This window comes from Dendrobates tinctorius, unplaced genomic scaffold, assembly GCF_039654945.1.
Source record: "Dendrobates tinctorius isolate UK_male_01 unplaced genomic scaffold, ASM3965494v1 ptg000166l, whole genome shotgun sequence".
Classification (NCBI taxonomy): Eukaryota; Metazoa; Chordata; class Amphibia; order Anura; family Dendrobatidae; genus Dendrobates; species Dendrobates tinctorius.
The window spans coordinates 7,413,762-7,428,602 of record NW_027361833.1 but is presented as its reverse complement, the minus strand read 5'-3'; the positions used below and the strand labels follow the sequence as shown (position 1 = coordinate 7,428,602).

Genomic DNA, 14,841 nt, shown 5'->3' with positions numbered 1-14,841 from the left:
GCTCACATCAGCGATGCTGGAGCCATTATTACTGAACATAGTGGGACTCATTGTTAAATATTAAGTAGGCAGGAAGCATTATTATTTGGAGCCTAGATATGGGCTCAGACGGAGCTGAACCGGCTGTCAGTCTGTCCCGGGGTATGGGTTACAGCCGCCGCTCTCTATACACAGAGCAATGACTGAAAACGTGCAGGTGCCGCCCCTATGACTGGAAGAGCAAAGCTGCCGGGAGAAATAAAGTTAACTTGTTTCCAACAGCGGGGCTCTCAGTGAGGGCACCGCACGGTGTCAAAACACTATTGAGAGGATATGGCCGCTTACTAAAGACTATAGGACAAATGGACGTAGAGCGGAGACTTTTTCCAGCATGGAGCACCGATTTTGTTATGTTTTATCTGATATTTTCTTGCTGTGTTTTATCAGTGATTTGCTTGCTCCTCAGTCATCCTCAGGAATCAATGTTTACATACACTGACAGTAAGCAGAGGAAGACAAGCAGGCTAGATCTTATGTATAGGGTGCCGTCACACTAAACTATGCACCAGCGATCCCAACAACGATACGGCCTTGTCAGGATCGCTGGTGCCTCACTACATGATCGCTGGTGAGCTGTCAAACAGGCAGATCTCACCAGCGATCAGGACCAGCGAGGACGCTGGTATCCAAGGTAAATATCGGGTAACTAAGGGCGCACGTCACTTAGTTACCTGCTGCGTACCTTGGATACCAGCTCCCAGTGCGAGCGCGCAGGTATCCAAGGTACACAGTGGGTAACTAAGCGACGCGCGCTTAGTTACCCGATATTTACCTTGGATACCACCTCCCAGTGTCTGCTGGGAGCTCGCTGATCGTTGGTCTCCCGCTGCCACACGCAGCGATGTGCGCTGGCCAGCGGGAGACCAACGATCAAAAAATGGCTCAGGACACTCCTGCACGATCAGCGATACCTGGCGGGGGGGGGGGCGGTCGCTGATGCCTGTCACACACAGCTAAATTGCTGTTGCGTCACAAGATCAGCGATCTCGCTAGCGTCTCGCTGTGTGTGACGGGGCGTTAAGGCCAGACAGTAGATTGCTAAGGGCAAATGTAAAGCAATCATCCTGTCAATCCATTGTTCTACCAGCCCCGGCCCATTGTGTCAATGGAGAAAGTAGATCCAGGAGAGCTGTCACCACAGGGGGTCTCACATCAGCCTCAGGTGATGGAATATGCTTTGTTCTGTGAATTAAAGAAAATGTTTAAAGGGAATCTGTCACCCTTTTTTTGCTCAGCTGCCGGCATTGACATCAGGGACTTATCTACAGCATTCTGTAATGCTGTAGATAAGCCCCCGATGTAAGCTGAAAGATAAGAAAAACACATTAGATTATACTCACCGGAGGGGGTTGTCCGGTCCGATGGGTGTCGCGGTCCGGTCCGGCTCCTCCCATCTTCATACGATGATGTCCTCTTCTTCCCTTCCTGTAGTAGCTCCGGCGCACTGCTCTGCCCTGTTGAGGGCAGAGCAGAAAACTGCAGTGCGCAGGCGCCAGACCTCTCCCGACGCCTGCGCACTGCAAGACTCTGTTCTGCCCTCAACACGGCAGAGCAGTGCGCCTGCGCCAGAGCTACTACAGGAAGGGAAGAAGAGGACGGCATCTTATGAAGATGGGAGGAGCCGGACCGTGACACCCATCGGACCAAACCGCCCCGTCCGGTGAGTATAATCTAACGTGCTTTTCTTATCTTTCAGGTTACATCGGAGCTTATCTACAGCATTATAGAATGCTGTAGATAAGCTCCTGATGTCAATGCCGGCAGCTGATAGGGCAAAAAAATGGTGACAGATTCCCTTTAAGGGGGGAAGTAGTAAAAAAGGCACATGGGTTGAATCAGGCAGTTGTTGGAGTGACTTCGATGTGAGAAAATCTGAGCTGGGATGGATGGATGGACTATGGAGATTTGGAGATTGATTGTTGGCTGGGGGGTATCCATGAGCTAGGGTTGTGATAACCATCTTCTGGAGGAACTTCTTAGGCTGTGATGGCACACTATACCGGCTGAAGATACCAAATGCTGTGAGCCAACCAAAAGTTGTGAGACAGTGGGTATCGCCTAGTACGGAGCCAGTAGAACCACTGTTCTCTGATTGGGAACTTGTGGACTTGATGACAGTGTATGTTGGCCTTCTACCTGGATTTGTTGTACAACCATGGATGTATGGAATAAAAAATAGTTGCATCGTTAACCTGCCTAGGTGATTTTTATACCCCACAACCTCACAACTATTAACCTGCAGCTTAACCACATATCTGTAGGTTAATAGAATTACTTTAAATGACAGGTTCCCTTTAAGCTCTGCAGTAGACAGACACGATCTCCCTGCACTACTGCTCTCTGTTTTGTAGACCACAGGTTGCTTTAAGCCTGAGGTTTACAGAACTGCAGGTTGATGCATTGGCTGAGTCACCAGAGCATGCACAGAATGTCAGAATGCGAGCTAACAAGAGGGTTACTATACAGTTTTGGGGCCGACCAGCATACAATGAGGGAGACCATATACAGTTTGGGGACCACTGTGGGGGCCATTATGAAGTGGGAGCTAATGGGAGGGCCATTATACAGTGTGGACTATGGGCATGGCCCTCATAATGTGTGGGGACTACTGTGGCAGCTATTATGAAGTGTAAGGGACATTATACAGTATGGGGGCTACTGTGAGGATCAATAAACATTGTCAAAGCTACTGTGGGTGCCAATATACTATGTGGGGGACATCATAAAGTATGAGGACTACTGTGGGAGTCATTCTGCTGTGTTTTGGGACAGCAGTGGGGACATACCGTGTATCTACGGCACTCGTGTATAAGCTGACCCGCGTATAAGCCGACTCCCCCTAATTTTGCCACAAAAAGCTGGGAAAACTTATTGACTTGCGTGTAAGCCGAGGGTGGTGCTGCACAAGGGTTAATGGTGGTCTAAGAAGATGCTCCATAGATAAATACCCCCCATAAAATGCTGCACAAGGGATAATGGTGGCCCAAGAAGATGCTCCATAGATAAAAAAAAACCCCATATGCTGCTGCACAAGGGTTAATGCTGGCCCAAGAAGATGCTCCATAAATACCCCCCATATATTGCTGCTGCAATTAAAAAAGAAAAAAAAAAGACATACTCACCTCTCGTCACTTGGGGCCAGTTGCCGTTGTCGCCGCTTGCTCAGGCCCCCGGCACTGGCGATATTTACCGGTCCCCGATCCATCGCTGAGCGCCACTGTGTCTCCCGGGTCTCTGCAGTGACGTTCAGCAGAGGGCGCGCACTGACTACGTCAATGCGCCCTCTGCTGAACGTCACAGCCAGAGGACCCGGGAGACAGAGCAGTTCACGGCGGTGGAACGGGGACAGGTGAATATTGCTCTGCCCCCCCCCCCCCCCCCCCCGTCATACTCACCCCCTCCTGGCGCATTGTCTTCTCTGCAGCCCCTGCTTCTCCCTTGGTCATCTTCTTCTTGCGTTCAATGGTCACGTGGTACCGCTTATTTAAGTCATGAATATGCGCATATTCATGACTTTAATGAGCTTTACCACGTAACCCTGAACACAGGTGCAGGAGACCTACAGAGAAGCAGGGGCTGCAGAGATGTGCCAGGAGGTGAGTATGGTCTATGACACCCCCACTCCCATTCCTCCGCCGACCCCCGGTATATGACTCACGTATAAGGCGAGAGGGGGACTTTCAGCCTTAAAAAATGGGCTGAAAATCTCGGCTTATACGCGAGTATATACGGTAACTCTGTAGAGGCGCTCTGGGGCATATCATACTATATGTAGGGGAGCTGTGAGCCCATCATATTGTGTATAAGGAAGCTGTGGGGGCATTATACGGTGTATAGGGGAGCTCTGTCAGCATTATACTGTGTATAGGGGAGCTGTTGGATCACCATATGGTGCACAGTGGATCTGTGGCACAGCATACTGTATACAGGACAGTTGTACATGGGGAACTCAGGGGACGTTATTAAATGTTAAGTGGGCACTTTATTATACATTATTATAAAGTGTGCACTCAGTATTGTGACTATTAAAGTTGCACAAGGAATGTGGAGGGCACAAGCGCAGGAAATTAATATTTTCTAGGGGGCAATTTTTCCAATCTAGAGAGCACGGAAGCTGCATCATTGCCTTTTGAGGGCACAGTGGTGGCATTACTATGTGGGGCACCAAGAGGAGCCGTTATTGTACCACACATTAGGGACACATACGGTGGCAGCATCTCAGTAATGGGGTATTGTCAAGATGAGGAGTTTGTGCAGGTTGGGAATATATGTGAACAGTGCTGGAAATGTGTGAAGTCAAATGTGTCTTTTTGTAATCATTGCAGATAAGTCCTGGCTGGAGAAGTTGTTGGTCTGGGCCAGATGGAAAATACAGGAAAAGTGAATGACTCCACCAGAAAGAATGTCTTCTGTAAGTCACTGTGATCTGCAGGACTGGTATCTACCACTATATCTCACTATATGGCTGTAATATCACTGCCGGTCTTTGTATAGAGATTTATTTTCAATAACAGTGCGGACCTCTTCTGAGGTTCCCCTATTCCCACCGTAGTTATAATCATGGCTACCTGATTAGGGGCCACAGTTGGACACAGACAGAAAAGGGCTCATATGCAAGAACAATATATGGACCCTTTGCAGCCCAAGAGCTCCTACAAATGCAAAATTGCACCTTCTTTAGCGGTAGAAATGGACCCTTACCTCTTGCGCCCATATGCAGCTGCGCAGGTTGCACTAATGATATGTCCGCTTGTTAGGGGCCCACTCACATGTTTCGCCCCCCGAGCTGAACCCCTAGCTTCGACTCTGATTTGTGCCTATGCGCTGATGGGGCGGTTAACTATAAATAATGGGGTGGACAGAGTCAACAAGTGCTCTGTTGTGCATCATTTTCTGGCATATATGCCTACTGGACATGGACAATCAGATGCATTCTATTACGTCTGTGTGTCCACCTTCCATAGGCGTATATGCCCAAAAATGATGCATGACAGAGCAAACATTGATTCTATTGAAACCAATGGCCTCGCCAGCGCATACGCTCGAATCCCGTTTTGCCAGGGAATTCAGATGTAATCCCTGATGGGACCAACAAACGTGAGACAAAGCAAAAGGGCAGTTAGTTAACCTAATCCTTCTATGTTAGAGCTTACATATATGGCCATACCCTATTGTGTGAGGCCTACACAATAGGGATTCACAGTTGTGTGAAGTTCATACCACTTATGGAATCCAATAAAAGAAACCTTGAAATGCTTTCATATGAAATCAATGGTGTACAGAGGTACATTGGAGTCATCATGGACAACTATAGGAGCTCTATTACCTCTTCTTCATACAAAATAGCAAAAATGTAGCCTAACATATGATTTCTAATATTTAAGTGCATGTTCATGTGCTTTCCTAGTCTTCCAATGATTAGTAAGATTTATTTCTACATTTTTGTGAATCAGTATAGCTCTGACCTCATGCATAGCATCTCTACAAACATTCTTCCATGAAAAGGGGCCGGTTTTGTATAAATTAGAAAAGTTTCATATTTTTTACTACAGTACAGTATTTTTTTACAATACTATAGTATGGAGCACCATTCTTATAGTCCAAATTATGGTTAATATCTTACAGTTCCCATAACAAGGTAATAGGGTTCGTCAAGATCTGTTTGAACAAGGATCTAGAATAGCTGACAGTTTAACAATTTTCTGGAGGATTTCCTTTGAAAGGAATCTGTTATTCCCCGGGACCTAATAAGATAGCCAAACGGGTAATAGAAATGTTACACTGGTCCTACCTGTATGCGCCATATTAATGGTCTTGTTGTGGAGAAATGTTATATGCTTCCTTTATACTAATGATTTCTTCCAGGCTCCGGAGCGTGCGGTGCAAGAAAGAAATCCCGGCCCCCTCTCCTCACTATAATAATGCCCCCTTCAATCAGTGTCAGTTACGGCCCCAGAATCTTGCGCCTGCACTCGCTCAGAAATACATACCAGATCCTCCCTTCTGTGGGCACTGCATTCAGGGGGGATCTTCTGCATAGGCTCCGGTGAGTCACTGTGACCTTCGGTTTATGCGCCAATAATATGCTCTTCCCACTTCCTCCCTGCACAGTCATCACTAGGAACCATGTATACATGGTGATGACTATGCACACCAGAGGTCACTGGAGCAGAAGTCGCTGGTGACTGCGCAGAAGATCCCTGAATGCAGTGCCCACAAAAGGATGAGGTACGTATTTCTGAGTGAGTGCAGGGCGCAGGATTCCGGGGCCGTAACTGATGCTGATGGGTGGAGTAAGTATTACAATGAGGACAGGAGGCAGGGATTTCTTACAGCACTGCACGCCCCAGAACCTGGAAGAAATCATTAACATAAAGAAAGAATATAACATTTCTCCACAACAAGACCGTTAATATGAGGCATACAGGTAGGACTATTGTAACATTTCTATTACCTGTATGCACATATTAATACAGTAGTTTATATAAGTCCAGGGGGGTGACAGATTCCCTTTAGGGATATGAGAAAAAGCACAGCAGCACCTTGTGAATGCCAAGACATATGATGTCAATGGAAATAAAAATAAAAAAATTCCCAAACGCTCTGTCCCTCAGCAACATGTACTTACAAATGCGAAGGTTCTTAGCGCATGATTTGGCCAAGTCATGTGTGCCCGTCAACCACGGCAAGGTGACACTTCTCTGACGGGTCCTATCTGAACCCTATAACAATCTACTATATATGCCACTTTGGACAAACAAGTCTCTCCTGGGCTGCAAGCCTACAAATAAATGGGCAAGTAGAACTGGTTGAAATATGTGAAGACACCTGCTGGCTGACGGGAGGAGTGCAAGGGTCAAGCAGAGGGAGTCACACCCTCCTATGTAGCTAAACAAAAAAACATGACCAGCACCTTCCAAGTGTGAACACGTGCAAGCTGTAGTGACTACAAAACACATATGAGAAAAAGCACAGCAGCACCTTGTGAATGCCAAGACATATGATGTCAATGGAAATAAAAATAAAAAAATTCCCAAACGCTCTGTCCCTCAGCAACATGTACTTACAAATGCGAAGGTTCTTAGCGCATGATTTGGCCAATTCATGTGTGCCCGTCAACCACGGCAAGGTGACACTTCTCTGACGGGTCCTATCTGAACCCTATCACAATCTACTATATATGCCACTTTGGACAAACAAGTCTCTCCTGGGCTGCAAGCCTACAAATAAATGGGCAAGTAGAACTGGTTGAAATATGTGAAGACACCTGCTGGCTGACGGGAGGAGTGCAAGGGTCAAGCAGAGGGAGTCACACCCTCCTATGTAGCTAAACAAAAAAACATGACCAGCACCTTCCAAGTGTGAACACGTGCAAGCTGTAGTGACTACAAAACACATATGAGAAAAAGCACAGCAGCACCTTGTGAATGCCAAGACATATGATGTCAATGGAAATAAAAATAAAAAAATTCCCAAACGCTCTGTCCCTCAGCAACATGTACTTACAAATGCGAAGGTTCTTAGCGCATGATTTGGCCAATTCATGTGTGCCCGTCAACCACGGCAAGGTGACACTTCTCTGACGGGTCCTATCTGAACCCTATCACAATCTACTATATATGCCACTTTGGACAAACAAGTCTCTCCTGGGCTGCAAGCCTACAAATAAATGGGCAAGTAGAACTGGTTGAAATATGTGAAGACACCTGCTGGCTGACGGGAGGAGTGCAAGGGTCAAGCAGAGGGAGTCACACCCTCCTATGTAGCTAAACAAAAAAACATGACCAGCACCTTCCAAGTGTGAACACGTGCAAGCTGTAGTGACTACAAAACACATATGAGAAAAAGCACAGCAGCACCTTGTGAATGCCAAGACATATGATGTCAATGGAAATAAAAATAAAAAAATTCCCAAACGCTCTGTCCCTCAGCAACATGTACTTACAAATGCGAAGGTTCTTAGCGCATGATTTGGCCAATTCATGTGTGCCCGTCAACCACGGCAAGGTGACACTTCTCTGACGGGTCCTATCTGAACCCTATCACAATCTACTATATATGCCACTTTGGACAAACAAGTCTCTCCTGGGCTGCAAGCCTACAAATAAATGGGCAAGTAGAACTGGTTGAAATATGTGAAGACACCTGCTGGCTGACGGGAGGAGTGCAAGGGTCAAGCAGAGGGAGTCACACCCTCCTATGTAGCTAAACAAAAAAACATGACCAGCACCTTCCAAGTGTGAACACGTGCAAGCTGTAGTGACTACAAAACACATATGAGAAAAAGCACAGCAGCACCTTGTGAATGCCAAGACATATGATGTCAATGGAAATAAAAATAAAAAAATTCCCAAACGCTCTGTCCCTCAGCAACATGTACTTACAAATGCGAAGGTTCTTAGCGCATGATTTGGCCAATTCATGTGTGCCCGTCAACCACGGCAAGGTGACACTTCTCTGACGGGTCCTATCTGAACCCTATCACAATCTACTATATATGCCACTTTGGACAAACAAGTCTCTCCTGGGCTGCAAGCCTACAAATAAATGGGCAAGTAGAACTGGTTGAAATATGTGAAGACACCTGCTGGCTGACGGGAGGAGTGCAAGGGTCAAGCAGAGGGAGTCACACCCTCCTATGTAGCTAAACAAAAAAACATGACCAGCACCTTCCAAGTGTGAACACGTGCAAGCTGTAGTGACTACAAAACACATATGAGAAAAAGCACAGCAGCACCTGGACCCGTCAGAGAAGTGTCACCTTGCCGTGGTTGACGGGCACACATGAATTGGCCAAATCATGCGCTAAGAACCTTCGCATTTGTAAGTACATGTTGCTGAGGGACAGAGCGTTTGGGAATTTTTTTATTTTTATTTCCATTGACATCATATGTCTTGGCATTCACAAGGTGCTGCTGTGCTTTTTCTCATATGTGTTTTGTAGTCACTACAGCTTGCACGTGTTCACACTTGGAAGGTGCTGGTCATGTTTTTTTGTTTAGATTCCCTTTAGGGATCTGTCAGGAGGATCAACCCTCCTAAGATATCTACATACTCATGCAGGTCATAGAAAGTTGAATAACATTATACCTTGATATCTGTAATATGAAGTCTTATTCCAGAGATATTTATGTTTTTCTTATATGTAAGGACTGGGCACTGATCTGCATGAGAATCTGCCTTCAGAGTTTACTTTAAATGAAAGGGGTGTTACAAGTGTAAACCAAGTAATAACTGGGAGCCTGCGCTCATAAACACACAAATCTTTACCTTGTATCATTACAAACATTTGCAGCAGCACTTGTCTTCTCAGTGGTGGCAGATCTGCTGCAGAGCTGTGCCATATTATAGCTAACACAGTTCAGTTGAATCTCGTCTTATTACAAACATAACAAGCACATTTGCAGCTCTCTTCTGACAGAGCTATCAATCAAATCTCCTGTTCTGCCCTTCCGCCACACTGAGTGCCTGTGACATAGAAGCTGAAATACTGGGAGAGGACTGCAGCAGTAGATATTGTTGCAATGACACAAAGTTAACTTCTGCTGTGAAGGGTGACAGCGGATTGCAAATATCAAAATATCGTTTTATTCAACTTCATATGATCTGTGTGCCTATTAGAGAGCTTAGGAGGGGGGTAGTCCTAGTACTGACATTCGTTTTAGGAAGATAGTACAGCCTTCTCCAAGTTTGAATTGACTAATATACAGTTAGGTCCATATATATTTGGACAGAGACAACATTTTTCTAATTTTGGTTCTAGACATTACCACAATGAATTTTAAACAAAACAATGCAGATGCAGTTGAAGTTCAGACTTTCAGCTTTCATTTGAGGGTATCCACATTAAAATTGGATGAAGGGTTTAGGAGTTTCAGCTCCTTAACATGTGCCACCTGTCAAAACAGCTGACAGGTGTGGGGAAAGATGTGGGTTCGGCGCCACAGCCTGCATCAAAGGGAGGGATTCCGATGTGGGCGTTTTATTACCCCGTCGAAAAGGGGTTAAGTATGTTTGGGGTCTCATCTGTCCACAAGATGTTTGCCCAAAAGATTTTGGCTTACGTACATTATAGCAAACTGTAGGCTAGCTTTTTTATGTCTCTGTGTCCGCAGTGGTATCCTCCTGGGTCTCCTGCCGAAACCAAGGATTGGGTTCGCTGACACAGACTGGACTCTGAGTCACAGACAAGGCTGGATTCGGAACCTCTTCAGACAGGTGCAGCTTCAGGGTTCAGATACTGTCAGAGCAGCTTCAGGTTTAGGGTCTGCTGGTGCAGCTACAGAGTTCAGATACGGCCAGAGCAGCTTCACGGTTCGAGGTCCACTGGAGCGGCTTCAGGGTTCAGGTACCACCAAAGCGGCTTCAGAGTAACGTACGCACTATACAGGAATAGAAACAAGATAACTAACTTAAATGGATTAAGACAGGGGACCTTGCTGTATACAGTTGTACATATGAGTTATAAGGAAACTACAGGGGTTGCTCAGGAAACTCCCAAATGGGGAGGGTGCCTTTTATATTAGATACTGACCTGAGTTATTTATAAGGTGTGTGCGCTGCCTTTTTAAAAACAGGGGAAAGCACACCAGGCGCACCGCCGGGAAACATGTATGGTGTGCATAGGAGGCAGGAGACATGCCAGGAGATGGAAAGGTCACTACGCTGCCGGTGTGGTGAGTATATCAGCGTTCCTTTATGGAGGGGGAAGAGGGACCATGTAGGGATGTCGGCATTAGCGTTACAATTATGTTGCGCACTGTGAACCTTTTTATTTAGTGTCAGGAGTGATTTTCATATTGCCCATACCTGTTCTTGTCACAGGTAAGTCTGAACAAACATCACATGCTTGAAACAAAGTTGTTTCCCGACAATTTTGGAAATGTGCTAAAAATTATGTCCGGACCATTTTGGGGGATTTGAGTGTATGTCTAATTTGCCTTTATTTCTCTGTTTTTTTGTGTGTTGTTCCAATACACACAAAGGAAATAAACAAGTGTATAACAAAACATGTGTAATTATTATAATTTTCTGGGGAAAAAAAAAAACTTCATTTTTTAGATTAATTTCAAGGGTGCCAACACTTCTGACTATGACTGAATAAGTGTCACTAGAACAAAAGACCAGATCTACATTTTTAGAACATATCTGCTATGTAGTCATTTCCATAACTATACGTAGCGCTGTACTGTACAGTACTGTAACTAACTACATGTTGCAGATAACTAAAGACTTTAAAGAAACAAATGTAAAAAAAAATACTCACTTTCCTGAACACTGAAGCTAAAAAAACTAGTAGGCAGCATTTCTGATCAGTGTCACATGTTGATATGTCATTCAATGATTGCCAATGGCGTCACATTGCAGCACCCAAAATAAATGAAATGTAACTGTTGGCCAAAACCCAGACTAGGTAAGATTTTTGGTCACAGGTCTGAAACTTGCAACCTTGTGATTTTCTTTTTTTTTTTTCTAAGATAAAGGGCTGTAGGTAAAAGGGCTGTTCACATCAGAGAATATTTTCACCGACTTGTAAATAATTAGTGTCTGAAAAACTAGAATATCACCCACTAAACACGTCAGATGCAGAACTACATTAAAACATCACTTTTATTCAAAATGTGTTAAAAAAAAAAGTACTTAAACAATCATATAGTATAGCAGCCAACACATGGTCACTCACCTAAAAATACAATGAGGGGATATTGATTCTCCCTACCAATGGCCTAATATGACCCTGCCTTATTGTGGAGGTTGGCACCTTTAGGCTGTGTGCCCACGTTGCGTTTTTTAAGCGTTTCCGCCACCATAGGATTGCATTGAAACGCTCACTTTACGCATGTGGCTATGCCCCCCATGCGTAAAGTGAGCGCTTCATGTACAGATGGTACCCAGGGTCTGGAGGAGAAACCTCGCGAGACCTCTACGTCATCAGAGGTTATTCGCGCAATGCATCCCTGGGAACGGAAGTTGCCGCCAGCGACAATGAGGACCAGGAGAACTCCGGGGGCCAACAGAGGGTAAGTATATCCCGATTTTTAATTTTTTAAAATTATTTTTAACATTCTAATCTTTTACTATTGATGCTGCATAGGCATCATCAATAGTAAAAAGTTGGTTACACTTGTGACCAACCTGTCAATCACTTTTACCAAGCAATGCTTCAAATCGCTTGGAAAGCGCTAGCCTTCTGCAAGCTAAAAACGCTTGCAAAATGCTTGTGTTTTGCAGGAAAACGCATGTGAATTCCGCATGCTTTTTACCTGCGGCAGGGAGTTGTGGAAATGCTGCGGTCAATTACGCAGGATTTCTGTAATGTGGACACATAGCCTTAACCTGCGCAGTGGCACCCCCACTTGGATGTCGACTTGCCCTGTATGACCCTGTATTGCCCAAACAGGGGAGGTAAGGTAGAGACAGGAAGTATTCAACAATAAGCTCCTATAATTGAAAAGAGATACCACCCCAGGATTAAACTGACCCCATATAGGAATTGCACATTTATAACGTACATATCCACACAAGCCAATGTTATGAAAATGGCTCGTATAAAGGTAACAAACAGGTCCCTATATGAAACTCACTTGTCCCTACCTTGCTGCGGAGGTTGGCACCCTATACCCGTGCAATGGCCACCCAGCTCAGATGTCTTCTCACCCTCTTTGGGCCTGTTAGGCCCTACAAGGAAAGAAAGGTCAAAGCGGGGAGTGACCAATAGTGCAAAAAAGCAGATACATCTGTTAACTCCTTTACCTACCAAGGTGGTTTGCACATTAATGACCAGGCCAATTTTTATAATTCTGAAAACTGTCACTTTATGAGGTAATGACTCCGGAACGCTTCAATGGATCCCAGCATCTCTGAGAAGTTTCTCGAGTGTGCAGAGAGAGAGCAGCGGCGCGGGAGCCCCAGTGCGCAGAGAGAGAGCAGCGGCGCGGGAGCCCCAGTGCGCAGAGAGAGAGCAGCGGCGCGGGAGCCCCAGTGCGCAGAGAGAGAGCAGCGGCGCGGGAGCCCCAGTGCGCAGAGAGAGAGCAGCGGCGCGGGAGCCCCAGTGCGCAGAGAGAGAGCAGCGGCGCGGGAGCCCCAGTGCGCAGAGAGAGAGCAGCGGCGCGGGAGCCCCAGTGCGCAGAGAGAGAGCAGCGGCGCGGGAGCCCCAGTGCGCAGAGAGAGAGCAGCGGCGCGGGAGCCCCAGTGCGCAGAGAGAGAGCAGCGGCGCGGGAGCCCCAGTGCGCAGAGAGAGAGCAGCGGCGCGGGAGCCCCAGTGCGCAGAGAGAGAGCAGCGGCGCGGGAGCCCCAGTGCGCAGAGAGAGAGCAGCGGCGCGGGAGCCCCAGTGCGCAGAGAGAGAGCAGCGGCGCGGGAGCCCCAGTGCGCAGAGAGAGAGCAGCGGCGCGGGAGCCCCAGTGCGCAGAGAGAGAGCAGCGGCGCGGGAGCCCCAGTGCGCAGAGAGAGAGCAGCGGCGCGGGAGCCCCAGTGCGCAGAGAGAGAGCAGCGGCGCGGGAGCCCCAGTGCGCAGAGAGAGAGCAGCGGCGCGGGAGCCCCAGTGCGCAGAGAGAGAGCAGCGGCGCGGGAGCCCCAGTGCGCAGAGAGAGAGCAGCGGCGCGGGAGCCCCAGTGCGCAGAGAGAGAGCAGCGGCGCGGGAGCCCCAGTGCGCAGAGAGAGAGCAGCGGCGCGGGAGCCCCAGTGCGCAGAGAGAGAGCAGCGGCGCGGGAGCCCCAGTGCGCAGAGAGAGAGCAGCGGCGCGGGAGCCCCAGTGCGCAGAGAGAGAGCAGCGGCGCGGGAGCCCCAGTGCGCAGAGAGAGAGCAGCGGCGCGGGAGCCCCAGTGCGCAGAGAGAGAGCAGCGGCGCGGGAGCCCCAGTGCGCAGAGAGAGAGCAGCGGCGCGGGAGCCCCAGTGCGCAGAGAGAGAGCAGCGGCGCGGGAGCCCCAGTGCGCAGAGAGAGAGCAGCGGCGCGGGAGCCCCAGTGCGCAGAGAGAGAGCAGCGGCGCGGGAGCCCCAGTGCGCAGAGAGAGAGCAGCGGCGCGGGAGCCCCAGTGCGCAGAGAGAGAGCAGCGGCGCGGGAGCCCCAGTGCGCAGAGAGAGAGCAGCGGCGCGGGAGCCCCAGTGCGCAGAGAGAGAGCAGCGGCGCGGGAGCCCCAGTGCGCAGAGAGAGAGCAGCGGCGCGGGAGCCCCAGTGCGCAGAGAGAGAGCAGCGGCGCGGGAGCCCCAGTGCGCAGAGAGAGAGCAGCGGCGCGGGAGCCCCAGTGCGCAGAGAGAGAGCAGCGGCGCGGGAGCCCCAGTGCGCAGAGAGAGAGCAGCGGCGCGGGAGCCCCAGTGCGCAGAGAGAGCGCAGCGGCGCGGGAGCCCCAGTGCGCAGAGAGAGCGCAGCGGCGCGGGAGCCCCAGTGCGCAGAGAGAGCAGCGGCGCGGGAGCCCCAGTGCGCAGAGAGAGCAGCGGCGCGGGAGCCCCAGTGCGCAGAGAGAGCAGCGGCGCGGGAGCCCCAGTGCCCAGAGAGAGCAGCGCGGGAGCCCCAGTGCACAGAGAGCAGCGGCGCGGGAGCCCCAGTGCACAGAGAGAGAGCAGCGCGGGAGCCCAGTGCACAGAGAGAGCGACAGCGCGGGAGCCCCAGTGCACAGAGAGCGGCAGCGCGGGAGCCCCAGTGCACAGAGAGAGCAGCGGCGCGGGAGCCCCAGTGCACAGAGAGAGAGCAGCGCGGGAGCCCCAGTGCACAGAGAGAGCAGCAGCGCGGGAGCCCCAGTGCACAGAGAGCGGCAGCAGCGCGGGAGCCCCAGTGCACAGAGAGCGGCAGCAGCGCGGGAGCCCCA

The 14,841-nt window shown here is 49.0% G+C and overlaps 1 protein-coding gene and 1 long non-coding RNA gene across 2 annotated transcripts in view; one reads left to right on the top strand and one right to left on the bottom strand.

Moving 5' to 3' along the window:
* Positions 1-8,794: 8,794 nt before the first annotated feature.
* TAB3 (TGF-beta activated kinase 1 (MAP3K7) binding protein 3) overlaps positions 8,795-14,841 on the top strand; it is an 83,175-nt gene continuing 77,128 nt past the window's right edge. The window contains exon 1 of the mRNA XM_073550679.1: positions 8,795-8,862. The gene's annotated coding sequence lies outside the window, so the exon portion shown is untranslated. The remainder of the gene's footprint in view (positions 8,863-14,841) is intronic.
* On the bottom strand, positions 9,845-12,970 carry LOC141053618 (uncharacterized). Its single transcript, XR_012221234.1, has 2 exons — positions 12,797-12,970; positions 9,845-10,421 (listed from the first exon to the last, which is right to left on the bottom strand). It is a non-coding gene; the product is annotated as an uncharacterized lncRNA (long non-coding RNA).